The 13304-nt window shown below is 41.6% G+C and overlaps 2 protein-coding genes across 2 annotated transcripts in view; one reads left to right on the forward strand and one right to left on the reverse strand.

Annotated features, from left to right (window-relative positions):
- Nucleotides 1–7952, reverse strand: part of ALPK3 (alpha kinase 3) — a 186000-nt gene extending 178048 nt beyond the window's left edge. Inside the window, exon 1 of the mRNA XM_088446714.1 lies at nt 7829–7952. The gene's annotated coding sequence lies outside the window, so the exon portion shown is untranslated. The remainder of the gene's footprint in view (nt 1–7828) is intronic.
- The window catches only part of LOC148540517 (mucosa-associated lymphoid tissue lymphoma translocation protein 1-like), a 117064-nt gene that overhangs the window by 15941 nt on the left and 87819 nt on the right, over nt 1–13304 (forward strand). The window lies entirely within an intron of this gene.

Genomic DNA, 13304 nt, shown 5'->3' on the forward strand with positions numbered 1-13304 from the left:
AAGAGATGCAGAGCAGTAATAAATAAAGACATGCAGAGCTGTGATAAAGAGATGCAGAGCAGTGATAAAGAGATGCACAGCAGTGATAAAGAGATGCACAGCAGTGATAAAGAGATGCAGAGCAGTAATAAATAAAGACATGCAGAGCTGTGATAAAGAGATGCAGAGCAGTGATAAATAAAGACATGCAGAGCTGTGATAAAGAGATGCAGGGCAGTGATAAAAAAGAGAGGCAGAGCTGTGATTAAGAGCTGCAGAGTTGTGACAAATAAAGAGACGCATAGCTGTGATAAAGATGCAGAACAGTAATAAATAAAGAGATGCAGAGCTGTGATAAAGGGATTCAGACCTGTGATAAAGGGAAGTAGATCTGTAATAAAGAGATGCAGAGCAATGATAAAGAGAAGCAGACTTATAATAAAAAGATGCAGAGTTGTGACAAATAAAGAGACACATAGCTGTGATAAAGATCAGAACAGTAATTAATAAAGAGATGCAGAGCTGTGATAAATAAAGAGATATAGAGCTGTGGTAAATGCAGATTCCAAAAATTTAAAAAAAAAAACCCAAAAAACTTAACTGAGTCCAGGGCCAGTGATCGGTGCTCTGGTGATGTCCTCCGGGACTCCAGTCAGCTGGTCTATCGGCTCCTGCACTGTGACTCTGGTCAGCTGCTGCATAGAACAGCTGACCGGGTCATAGTGCAGGATGGGAGACCAGCTGACCGGAGCACCGGAGTGAGGACATCACCGGAGCGATAACCAGAGGTAAGGGAAATATAGGGGGTGGGGGCACGTAGGGGGGGGGCACAACGGCTTGCATGGGGGCAGTCGCAATCACGGGCAGGTGCGGCGGGCGGTCGTTGCATGCGCAGCACCTTGTCACTGTATTTTTTCCAAAAAATACAGTGATATGGCTGCGGTGAGGATTTGCAGGGACAGAGCTTTATCGCAAGCTCTGTCCCTGCAAGGGATTTTTTTAATAAATGAATTCCTGTGGAAGCCGCCGAGAAAGTAGGTGGATTAATGCATAGAAGATGTCTCACAGTGAAGATAACAGACCGGTCACCATAATAATACAGCGCCGAAGCCATGAGAACAGTAAGGAGCGGAGGTCAGAGAGACACTTGGTTCGGTTAGCAGTGTAAAGTACCCGGACTCTAATGCATGGGAAAGGGTACTTAGTTACGCATACTGCTGAGGGATATTGCTTACCTATCTAAAGCTCTCCCCCTCCTACAAAAGGTCTATAAGTGGCTGCATAAAAGGTACCAATTTGTTGGAGACCGGAGACTGTTAGTTTTGTATTTACATCAAACAGCCGATCTGTGTTTTATTGATACACAGAGGAAGGACTCAATTCTGTTTTCTTCTATTCAACGAATTGTTTTGGTTCAGCTTCATTTTTCCTGCAAAGGATTTGTGGTTGCACAAATATTGCTACATTGTCGATGAACAGACGCTGTTACAAGATAGCTGACACTTGTGTCTTTTTATGGATATATAGGTCACTTTATTGAAGGAGCTTTATTCCATTTTTTTCAACAAAACAAATCATTTTATAAAAACAAGCTCTTATTGGAAAGTGAATCGCTACATATTTTCAGAGACTGGATACTAACAACTCAATTGCCATTTCTTGCTGAAATCATTATATAGTAGTGTAAGTTGTGTTATGAGGACTGAACACGTGACCTTGGAAGGGTGTAGTAGGTATCCCTACAGCGGAAGCCTGGCAGAGGTGAAGATCCCGACTGCTAATTAGGTAAGTATCACTAACCTAATTCCCTACCCTAACCCTCCTTTAGGGGTGCCTAACCCTAACCTCCCCCCCAAGTGCCTAACCCTAACACCCCTCTAAGTGCCTAAACCTAACCCCCCCTGCCCCGCAGCCTAAACCTAAGTCTCCCGGGGGGGTGCCTAACCCTAACCCCCCCTTCCTTAGCCTAAACCTAACCCTCCTGGGCGGGTGTCTAACCCTAAGTCCACCCGGGAGCCTAAAACCTAACCCTCCCCCCCGCGCCCCAGCGTAGGTCTAATGACAGGCATCGGGATATCGACGCCTGTCATTTGTACCTTGCCGGTATTAGACAGTCGGGAAGCCGATGGTCGGCATTTAGACCGTCGGCTTCCTGACTACATCCCCCTTGGAATAGGGAGCTTTCTCTGTACATTTAACATAATATATTAATCTTTTGGTAGGATTATTGTTTGTTTTTTTATGTGAAACTTCAATCTGCATTCTAAATGCGGATTGTAGTAAATAGAGCCCCTGTATTTGTAAAAAAATCTCCATACTAAAATTGACTGCTGATTAAAATATCAGCACATTGGAATATAATTGGTGAGAACTCTGACCCCACCGCACAAAGGCAGTGATGTTACTTGCAGGATTCTGGCATAACACACAGACATGTACATACAGACACGCAGACACTGACGTGCACAGAGTCACACAGACACACAGAGAGGCACAGGGTGACACATATACAGAAGGGTCTGACACACACAGAGATACAGACTAGGGCACAAAATATAGTGTCTACCCCCCTTCTTTCTCTCATCTTACTGACAAAAGAGCTGTCACCAGGGATGCAGAGAGTGGGGGGAACAGGTACTATTTACTTGGACTTGCTGGAGGGGCCCGGCGCCAACCCCCCTCCTCTTACCTCACAGCAGCCCAGCACACGATTTGCTGTGTGTTGGGCTGCAGAGGGAGACTGCTCATGGCTGCTGAGCAGCAGCCACAGCAGTCTCCTTAGCCTGTGGGGGGGAGTGATCACACTGATCGCGCCCCCCCCCCCGGCTTTGTGCCGGGATGAGGGGCTCACAGCGCCCCTCCTCCCCAGTGCCACTGCAAAAATTAGGCCATTTAGGCCATGCCTGGGATGGGCACAGCTCTCTATGCCCCTGGTCGTCACCATTGGCGTGCGCAGCACATATAAATAGGGTGTGAACCCAGAGAAATACAGAGAGTTATACTCTGCACCAAGAGACTTATCTAGCAGCTCCCATCGGTGTGCCTTTCACTATTTTCATGTCATCAATCCCACTTCTCAACATCATGTCCCACTCAATCCCCTCTACTCCATCACCTCACTTACTCTGCTGGCTGGAAACATGCATGCTGTCCTATGTTGTCAACATCTCTTTGAGCAGCACCAAGCTATGTGCCCATAAATGTCAATATGGTTGTTTTAGGCATCGTTGTGCCTGTAACTCCTCAACTCAGTTACCCATTTTTTCCACACCCTACATTGTGAAATATTTTTATCTATTTTTTTAAAATGCTTTATACCTCACTGATGTCTCCCTCTTTCTTTCTCTCTTATACCACCCACCCCATTTTCTTTTACACCACCCCTATTCTATCTGTCTGCCTCTTTCCTCATCCCCAGTCGTCTTGCTCTCTATTCCACCCCCATTTTCTTGCTGTTTCTCTTACCCCACCCCATTCTCTCTTTCTCCTCCCGTTATCTTGCTCTTCAAATAAAGTTGAGTAAAGGGCACATGATGATTTACATTTTTCATATACACATGTACATATGTTTATCTATATATATATTATAGATTAATCATTTATACACTTGTGTAGATATGTAGTTGGATATTTATATACATATGTGAACATGCTTTATGTATGTGTACTGCTTTTCTCATGAGACCACACCCCCTTATATTTTTCGGCCCATGCAATGGTAGCCCTGGGGGAGCAGAAAAAAATATTCGCTTACCTAAAAAATTAGACTCTGGCCTACCCTGGCTGTATATTAATGGTTTGAGGGACATGCGGCCCCGAATACGGCTTTGCAGTCTCCTACAGATCTTATGTTGGCCATTAGGTGGCACGAATGTTACGATTGCAATTGTGTTGTCTAACAGAATCATGAGAATTTAATTTATCATGGAACTTATTGCATACTGTATATAAGAGTTAAGGATTATATCACTGAGGACCCATATTGTCACATTCCATAACATTACAGGAAGAGACAAACTACCATCCAGACAATTTTTTTTTTTTTTGCTGGTGTCATATTTTCAACCCGTTACTGCACCTAATATTCAGTGGGTACCATGCCAACAAATCACATTTAGACATCATAGACTGGGTATGTACATATTTCTGATAGGTGCAACTTAATTATTTATGATAGCTGAAACCAATATTCTCTATGCCACCACCAAACTGAGTTTTTGAACTCACATTCAGAAGGTGTCTGTATTTCAAATTAACATCGGGTACAGAAAAAGGCGTGGCAGCAGATGCCCGACAGCAGTTTCAACTGTTTTCCTCAGAGCTATGTATATATATATATATTTATATATATATATATATATATATATATATATTTATATATATATATATATATTTATATATATATATATATATATATATAGTAGCAATTTGGTTTCCAGAGAAAACAAAAGAACCAGCACACTGTATTTCATACAAAAAAGGGTGCATATTTATATATGAAAAATACAGCCATGTTCAGTGATAGTAGCAATGCATGTCACATTAAAGCATGCATCAAGGCAGCAACCAGGCAATAGATGCAAACAGTAACAAAATGGCATAATAGCCTGTACTTATCAAATGCAGTGGCCTGGTGACAATATGCTGTGCAGTATCAATGGCCATTGTTTGGGCCACCGATGGCCATTGTAATGGCGCCACCGATGGGCATCTTATTGAGATGCCAACCGGCTGCTGCACGATGCCGGCGCATTATTGGCGCACCATCGGCCTACCATTGGACATATGGCAGATGAAGAATGTCCGACTGACTATGGCCACTGGTGTCAGTGCAACTCACGGACACTGACAAGTCCGCGATTGCGACCTCCATGCAATTTCAATTCTGCATCTTGGTGCGTCAACCATTACGGTGCATGCACGGTGCAGCCCAGATGTATGTGCAGAATTAAGTCATTGGACACTTGCACTCAATGACTTCCCTGCATCCACTTCTCAATCACCACCAGAATCTTTAATATGTAGTATAATGTGTACATTTAGTATATAGGAACCTTTATTACCTTACATCACAATATGATGATCTCCTCCATCGATGACAAACAATCAATGGTTGTTAACCATTGATGGTCGATGGTCACCTTAAGCACTATCAGGCTTTTCAGGAACACACAACATACCAGGTAAAGGAGGAGGGGGACAGGTAAGATCCACATTCTCTGCCAGCATTATGTAGAATAACGGCCTCAGTGCTGCCCTAGGCAGCTGCTTAAAAATGTCAATACTGAATTTTGTAGACTTTCCGGAATCCAATTCAAACGCATTACATTGGCAAAGCCCTCAACACCATCCGTTCTTACATCTAATCCCTAAATTCCAAATACCTCCCTCTCACCATAATAATAATAATTTGTTTATATAGCAACTTTCTTACCAGTAGGACCTAAAGCACCTTACATTATTGCATAGAGTGAGACAGCCATCTTGGGTGCACTTAGTTGTTCTTCTGTGTATTCATTCACATCAGTCCCTGCCCGATTGGAGCTTGCAAGTCTATATTCCCTACCACACACATATTAGAATCCAATTTTGTCAAAAGCTATTAACCAGCATGGCTTTGGACTGTGGGGGAAAACTGGAGTAACCCGTGCAAACATGATGAGAACAAATACATTATACACAGATAGGGCCCTAGTTGGAATTGAACCCATGACATCTGCTTTGTGAAAAAGTAATGCTAATCCCTGTGCTACCCATCATATGTGTCTGACCTATGCCTCTCCTCTTCTCTCATTATCATTTCTCACTTTTGCATGGACAACTACTCTCATTCTGTGTATACATGGAGTTCCCTATCACACCAGACACATCTATGCCCAGTACACAATACTGGGCATAGATGCCCTGCTGTCCCTAAGGGTGTATTACAGAATGTCAACATGGTTTGGAGGTCGACATGTCAAATGTCGACTCTGACATATTGTCAACATTGACAAAATGTTGACATTACAAATGTTGACAGTTGGCATGTCGACCATGCAGTTTTGCAATGGCAAAGTGATTATCCCTAACCACAGCCAAACCCTAACCGCGGCCTTACCTTAATCCTAAAATCGGAACAAAATCGTCTATCAGCATTCTATTGTCGACATTTGCCCTGTCGACATCATACCATGTCGAAATTCAGAACATGTCAACATTCTGAATGTCAACATTATGAACGTATACCGTCCCAAATACTTGTTACTCAACTGTACCCCCTTTCACAATAGAATGTAAGCATTCAGAAGACCTCTCCAACCTTATTTCACATCCATAATTATCTTGTTGCTACATTACATGTCATTGTCTTTAATTTATGCTGATCCTTCATTGACCAGCTCTGTGCATCACCATTAATCTTTACATATAAATAATAATATACAAAAAAATATATAATAACAAAAACATTTACTAAACTGAATGGATAACTTAAGTTTACTCCCCTTATGTAGGTTTATCACCTTTGATATATCACAATTTGAATAACATAATTTAATTTAATATGCTATATCTTCAGTCCAGAATCAGAAGGTTAGCCTAATATTTCTGTAACTTACATAGGGACAGGCATGAAAAGTAAATGTCATGGCATAAAATGCTGTACCAAAAACAACATGAGACTGATATGGGCCCAATTAAGACTTTTCTTTATGCAAGTGTCAAACCACAAAATGCACGGGCCCTTTATGTACCACCAATATGTACCACAAAAAACACAGAAATGTATTTGTAAGTGGAAAAAGTTAATCATCTTAAAATGTGGATTTATAAACACATACATGTTTCTTTAATGTACAATATTACAATGTCACTATGTTAAACATGCATCCATACTAGAGGGAAAACCCTTTTCTATAAAAACAAACATTATTGTTCATGTTTATTTATAAAACTAGATTTACCTCTGCCATGATCCTGCCATGCACATATATTTCTCTATTTTATATTTTTTTTGTCTAACAAATTGTGATTATATGGTTCCCTATCAATGTAAACCTTTTGCTAAATTCGCTACAAATAGTCTGTAACTAACAAATTCTGATTTATTGGAAATCCTTACATAATACATATGGTGTCAGGCATTTCCATCAATTCATTTCAAAAGATTTAAAAAGTGCATAAAAATGTTAACCATCTATTTTAGCATCTTCATGCTCTCACCCCTCTTTCCATGACATTCTCCATTTGTTAAGATATCAGGAGAGAGTCCTTAAAGGGATAGGGACAAAAGTAACCCACTAGTGTGTTTTACAATCTATAAATAGGTATCTCACCATTTTAATATAACATTTTAAATACCAGTAGGACAATATAATATCCAACAGTCATACACTATATTCAGTTGAGTCCAGAATATATTTGTTTTGTAGTTGAGAGAACACATTGCATAATAACACTGCATTGTTATTGGCTTTGATAGCAGTCAGAATTTAATCCAAATTTAGTGGATCATAGCAAGCATTGGAATGTAACAATAGGGCCTGGATGGCGCCAGTCTTTGTTGTGATTTAACATACTGCATCAAATTTAACAAATAATTATATTGCTTGTAGAATATTAAGAAAGAGGATTATGAAGACTTAATACAAAATATAGCTAACATGCTCTTACATTTGTCCTCAAACAAAAAGGACAAAGTTTAAGCAATCCAAAAAAAAGATAATCTCATATTTTTATATATAGCCAACAAATGAAAGTGGATCTTCTTAAGACTAGTAGCACTTGCAAAGTGTTCCCAAAATAATTATTGTATACCGTATATTTATTCTATTCTATAGTCAGTCAGCAAATAAAGTTTAGATTTTACCGTGCCCAGATTAAAGCATCAGCTCCCCAGACGAGATGAGCAGAGTAATTCCAGAGGAAGCAGGTAAATATTGTGTGTTTGCTAAATTTCAGTCCCGAACTGATTACTTCTTAACCCTGGCCAAGTCCCCAGCAGCAGCTGTCACTCACAACATGCGCTGCCCACCATCTATTTATAGACATCCAAGCATAGGGATGGTCACATTTTCCAGGAGGTCGTGGTGGCTTGGGAAGTGACTGGATGTTACTGGGGGAGGGTAAATGCATAGAAGATAGCCATACGTAACATGTTTTGGTAGCTGACTTTTGTTTACTGTATTTATATTGTGCTCTCCTCATATTACATGTTACATAATAGTACATCATTTATTTTGCGAAATATCTGCTTTGAACTTACTCTATATACAGAAACAGCAAAATAGTACCTATTTGGTTCTTGAAAGTACTGTTTACTGTATAACTTTCAAGGTACTACTTCAAAATGTCCTTTATAAACCCTTTGCTGCTGAGGGTTTCCCCTGACCCTTGTCCTGAGGCCATTTTATGATATTAGCGCTTGTCACATTCCAATATCAATATAACAGATTTTTTTTACCCACACAAAGTATACCTTGTTTTTTATTTCAGGAGACTTTGTGCTTTTAGAAAATACCATTAGTCTTTTTACTCATTGTAACATGTCCATAAAACTTTAACCTAAGCAGCCAAAAAAGTGTTTATTATTGAATTTCAAGAAAGGGAACAAGCACATGTGATTTTATTTTTCGTCTTTTAAGCATCACAAATAAGAATTTAGGCCCTGATTCAGAGCCGCTCGCTATTTGTGGGCGCTCGCTCTGAATCAGGGCAGGCCGTTATTTTTTTAAACCCCAGCCTCCAGGCCGCTCACTAAGCTGTGGGTGACCACCCGCAGCTTTAGCAGGCAGCCTGGCAATGGTCGCGATTATCGCGATCATCGGGCTTGCGACGGGACCCTTGTGGTAGGGTCTCGTCCATCGCAAGCCGCAGTGAACTTCCTGCTCTAATAGAGCAGGAAGTTCACTACTGACATCGCGTGTGATGTCAGTAGGGCCGCCCACAAATGGCAGGCGTTCCTAAGGGAATGCCTCAGTTTGTGCAGCCCACCCCCCTGACCCGCCTACAAAACGGGGCGAGCTGTCGATCAACATCAACAGCTGCCCCCTCTTGTAGTGAGCCCCGGAGCGCGTGATTTCTCGCTCGCGCACACCGTGCGTGCACACTGCCCGGTCTTCGACCCTCTTGCGAGTGCTATGCGTTCGTGAGCGGGTCTGAATCAGGCCCTTAGTGCTTCTTGTTTCACCAATAATCCTTCTTTCCAAAACAGTAAAATCAGGATTCTATGTGCAGGGTTAGACAATAAAATCTGCACTGTAATTGAAAATGCATTTTTTTTGTCACAGGTTAAACTCTTCCTACCATTTTAAAAATTAGACAAGGCACCACATTAAAAGAGGCATCACTTTTAATTTAGGAGCGATAAGGGCTTATTTGTGTACTATTTGATCACACTGAGCACCAGGAAAAAACCTCTATGGGGGCACATAGTTTGAAAGAGAGAACTCTCCTCTTTCAAACAAGGGTGCCCCCATCTCTCTAGGTGCCAGTGTTGGGAATATAGAAAGCCTGCCCAGGTGATCTTTGGAAGTCCCCACTGGTGATTAGTGCCGGTGGGGAGAAGGTAAGTAACTGGGGTGCACATTGCATTGGATGACGAGTGGGACACGTTATTTGCAGGTTTTTAGGTACTGTATATGCGAATGACAAGCCCTAGTCATCCTCCGAAGTCAAGGCTTTAACTCCCAATAGTGAGAATTGCAGAATTTTAGCCAGTGGCGGCTCCAGAGGTGGGGCTGCAGTGCAGTCCAAAATTCAAATAGGGGAACCACACCAACTGCCATTGCAAATGCTGCCAAACATAGGGCCTCATTTACAAACAAGTTTTATCATTCACAAGGAGTGATAAAACTTGTTGTGTATGATAATGGTGCTCCAGCCAATCAGCTCCCAACTGTAATCTGTTGTGTGATAAAACTCATTAATAAATGAGGCCCATAGATGGCTGGGACTCACTGGCAGTTGGTGTGGCTCCCCTATTTTAATTTTGGGATACGCTGCAGCCCCACCCTTGGAGCTGCCACTGATTATAGCATATCCAACATGTATAGGGATGTATTTACTAACATGTGGGTTTATAGAAGTGGAGATGTTGCTCGTAGCAACCAATCGGATTCTACTTATCATTTATCTAGCACCTTCTAGAAGATAATAGCTAGAATCTAAATGGTTGCTATGGGCAACTCCTCCACTTCTATAAACCCGCACTTTATTATTATATCTGATTGTTTGTAGCTGTGTATGGAAATTAATGCAATGCATTTACACTTGAATGTCTGCTCTGGTTTGTTCACATATTTACAAATGCATCCATCCTGTAGAAAAATAATGTTGGGAAGGAGGGCCACTAACTAAACAGGGGCCCAAGTGTTCTGCACTGGCTTGACATGGTAATTGTTCTGCCCGTGATTTCCTTCTGTTTAACAATGTAATAAAAATATTTTTAAATACAATTGAAAAACTATTTATATAGCACTAGCATATTCAGTTGTGTTTTATAATTGAAAACACAAACAAAACTGGGTATTGACAGACAGATAGGTAAAAGGACCCTGCTTGTAAGCTTACAATCTATAGTGACAGAGGAAAGTGTCTTCATAAACTATCAAAGTCCATTTTTGGTTATCACTGCAGTATCACATCTGATTACTTCCCATTTAGCATAAAAATGGAGGTTTCTAGCTGGAAATCCCCTACTACATTTAAATATGATGCTCTATTTTCCCACATTGTCCCTAACATTCATTACATTGTGCTGCAGAGCTCATCACAGTGACTGTGACCATGCCTGAGGGAGTGACATTTCCAGCAAAACAGCAGGAGTTACCCTTTTTCAGTGTGTTACATGTAGTGTAATATGTCTTCATTTATTATTTCATATATCCTTTTACATATGAATTGCTAAAACATAACATAATGTTCCATAATTGTTTTTAACTATTGTGTGAACCTAAAACAATCCATCTCAGCCACTTTGTTGTACCAAGCCTGATTTAGTATGTGAGATTATAACTGGGGTAAAAACTGTTGACTTATCCAAAAATGTGTCCTCCTTGGTGTGTATACCTCATGTAACTTGACATGGCCATATCGTTAGCAATATCGTGTAGTGTGTAGGGGCCTTAACAGAGGTATTTCTACATCATTATTTATATGCTGCCTAGAATTACCCTATAAAATGAGACATGACTTGTACAAAATATGTTAGCGATCAGGTCTCCTAGACATACGTCACTCTCTTTGGTTTGAGTTAATAATTGAACTCTCCTGCACCCTTTGCACTTTCCTGTTTGCATCAGCTTAGCAGCTACTCTATGCAGACACTGATGCAAGTGGTGTTGGTTTCATTTCATTTAATCACATGGCACTGGCTCCATTTGAATCAAAGCCCTAGAATGTCTTCTAGATTATAAACTCTCACATGAAAGGATGAAAAGTTTCCAATTGAGGCATTGAGCAATCTTTCCAGTTGCTCAGTGCTGCTGCATATTCTGCACTAGAAGTATGTAATAATTCACTACTATTAATAATAACAATTATAATTAAGACAATATTGAATGCCTTATTATACATTAACTTAAATACACTAATAAAAGTGTTAGTCACATAATATGGTTATAATGTTTTCTCCCCTCTATGGAATTCTCAACCACTCTCACCCAGCCTTCAAAATATGATTCACTCCATCTAAACCAATCACTTCACCATAGCCCACAATAGACTACCACAATCCTATCTGACATCACTACCGCTAAGCAGTGCTTGCCCAATCCTCCACTCAAGTCTATCCTCCTTATCTCTTCACTTTCCTCCATCCCCATTGAATTGTAAGATCTTATAAGCAGGGCCCTCCCTATTTTATGTATGCTCCTACTTATATATCGTGTATGTCCTTGTGAAATATTTTATGATTTATATATTACTGTACTGTGCACTGCTTTTTAGCATATTAATTACACCTTTCACCTGTGTATCACCTTTAAACACATAGCACAGAGGTCCAGTCATACTGCACATCGCTTCCGGCTGGTGCTGAAGTCTACCCCTGTCCTGTCACTGAGCATGGAGATGGCTCTCCGCAGTCACTTGCTCACAGCGTGTCTCCCCAGCATGATGGTATGCAAACTGCACGCCAGAGTTCCCTCCAGAACAACAGTATGGGCGCAGCTACAGTATGTCGGATTCTGTCACCTGACTCTCTTCCACCACTTAAGAGTGCTACTCCCATGCCAGCTGATTACAGAATCCAATCCCTGGGGATCCTCCCCTATAAATTCGATTTCCTGACTGGCCTCTGTTGCCAGTACAACTTTCCTTCTTGCTGAAGTTATAGCTCAGTACTGAGGGTCTGATTCAGAGCCGGACACTCTTTGAGAGGGCTCGCTCTGAATCAGGGCGTCCCTTTTTTTAAAGACGGCCTCCTGGGCGCTCGCATAGCTGTGGGTGTCCACCCACAGCTTATGCGAGCGACCAGGTGATGGTCGCGATGGTCAAGACCATCGCGACCATCAGGCTTGCGATGAGACCCTTGTGGTAGGGTCTTGTGGCCGCAAACCCCAGTGGACTTCCTGCTCTAATAGAGCAGGAAGTCCACCTACTGACATCACGAGTGATGTCAGTAGGGCCGCCCACAAACAGCAGGCGTTCCTGCAGGAATGCCTCCATTTGCCCAGCCACCCCCCCTCCCCACCTTCCAAACGGGGCGAGCTGTCGATCAACATTGACAGCCGCCCCTTTTGAATGCGAGCGCTGGAGCGAGTGCTTTTTGCCGTGCGTGTGCACTGGCCCACCATCAACCTGCTTGCGAGCGCTATGCGCTCGCGAGTGGGTCTGAATCAGGCCCTGAGCTACCAGGTACTTTGTATCTGAACAGTCCCAGTCCATTATATCCAGTTCCTAGATCTGGTAAAAACAAGTCTCCTATACCATCTTGCACACCAGTCTGGTTTTACCACTAAGGCTTGTTTTTACAGCAACCATCGGTTCCAGGCAATACCTCCAACCATCGGTCTCATACGATGCTTCCAACATCGTAATTTATAAATTAAGTTCCTCAATTCATCAACATCAGTCCCAACCGATGAAGTACATAAATTCATTAATATCGGACTCATATCAATTAAGTTCTTCAATTCTTCAACATCGGTCTCAAACTGATCAAGTTCATCAATTCCATCAAGTTCTCAAAACTGGCCTCAAACCGATCCAGCTCTCAATCCAGCATCGTTCCCAATTCGATTCTGCTCATTCATTCAGTGTTATATATTCAGTTCCATTCCAACCTGTTCAATAAAGACATTCTATTCCTGTTCTTGCCTTCGGGCCCATCAATCATCCACTGC

Source organism: Taudactylus pleione, unplaced genomic scaffold, assembly GCF_031769625.1.
Source record: "Taudactylus pleione unplaced genomic scaffold, aTauple2 ptg000019l, whole genome shotgun sequence".
NCBI lineage: Eukaryota > Metazoa > Chordata > Amphibia > Anura > Myobatrachidae > Taudactylus > Taudactylus pleione.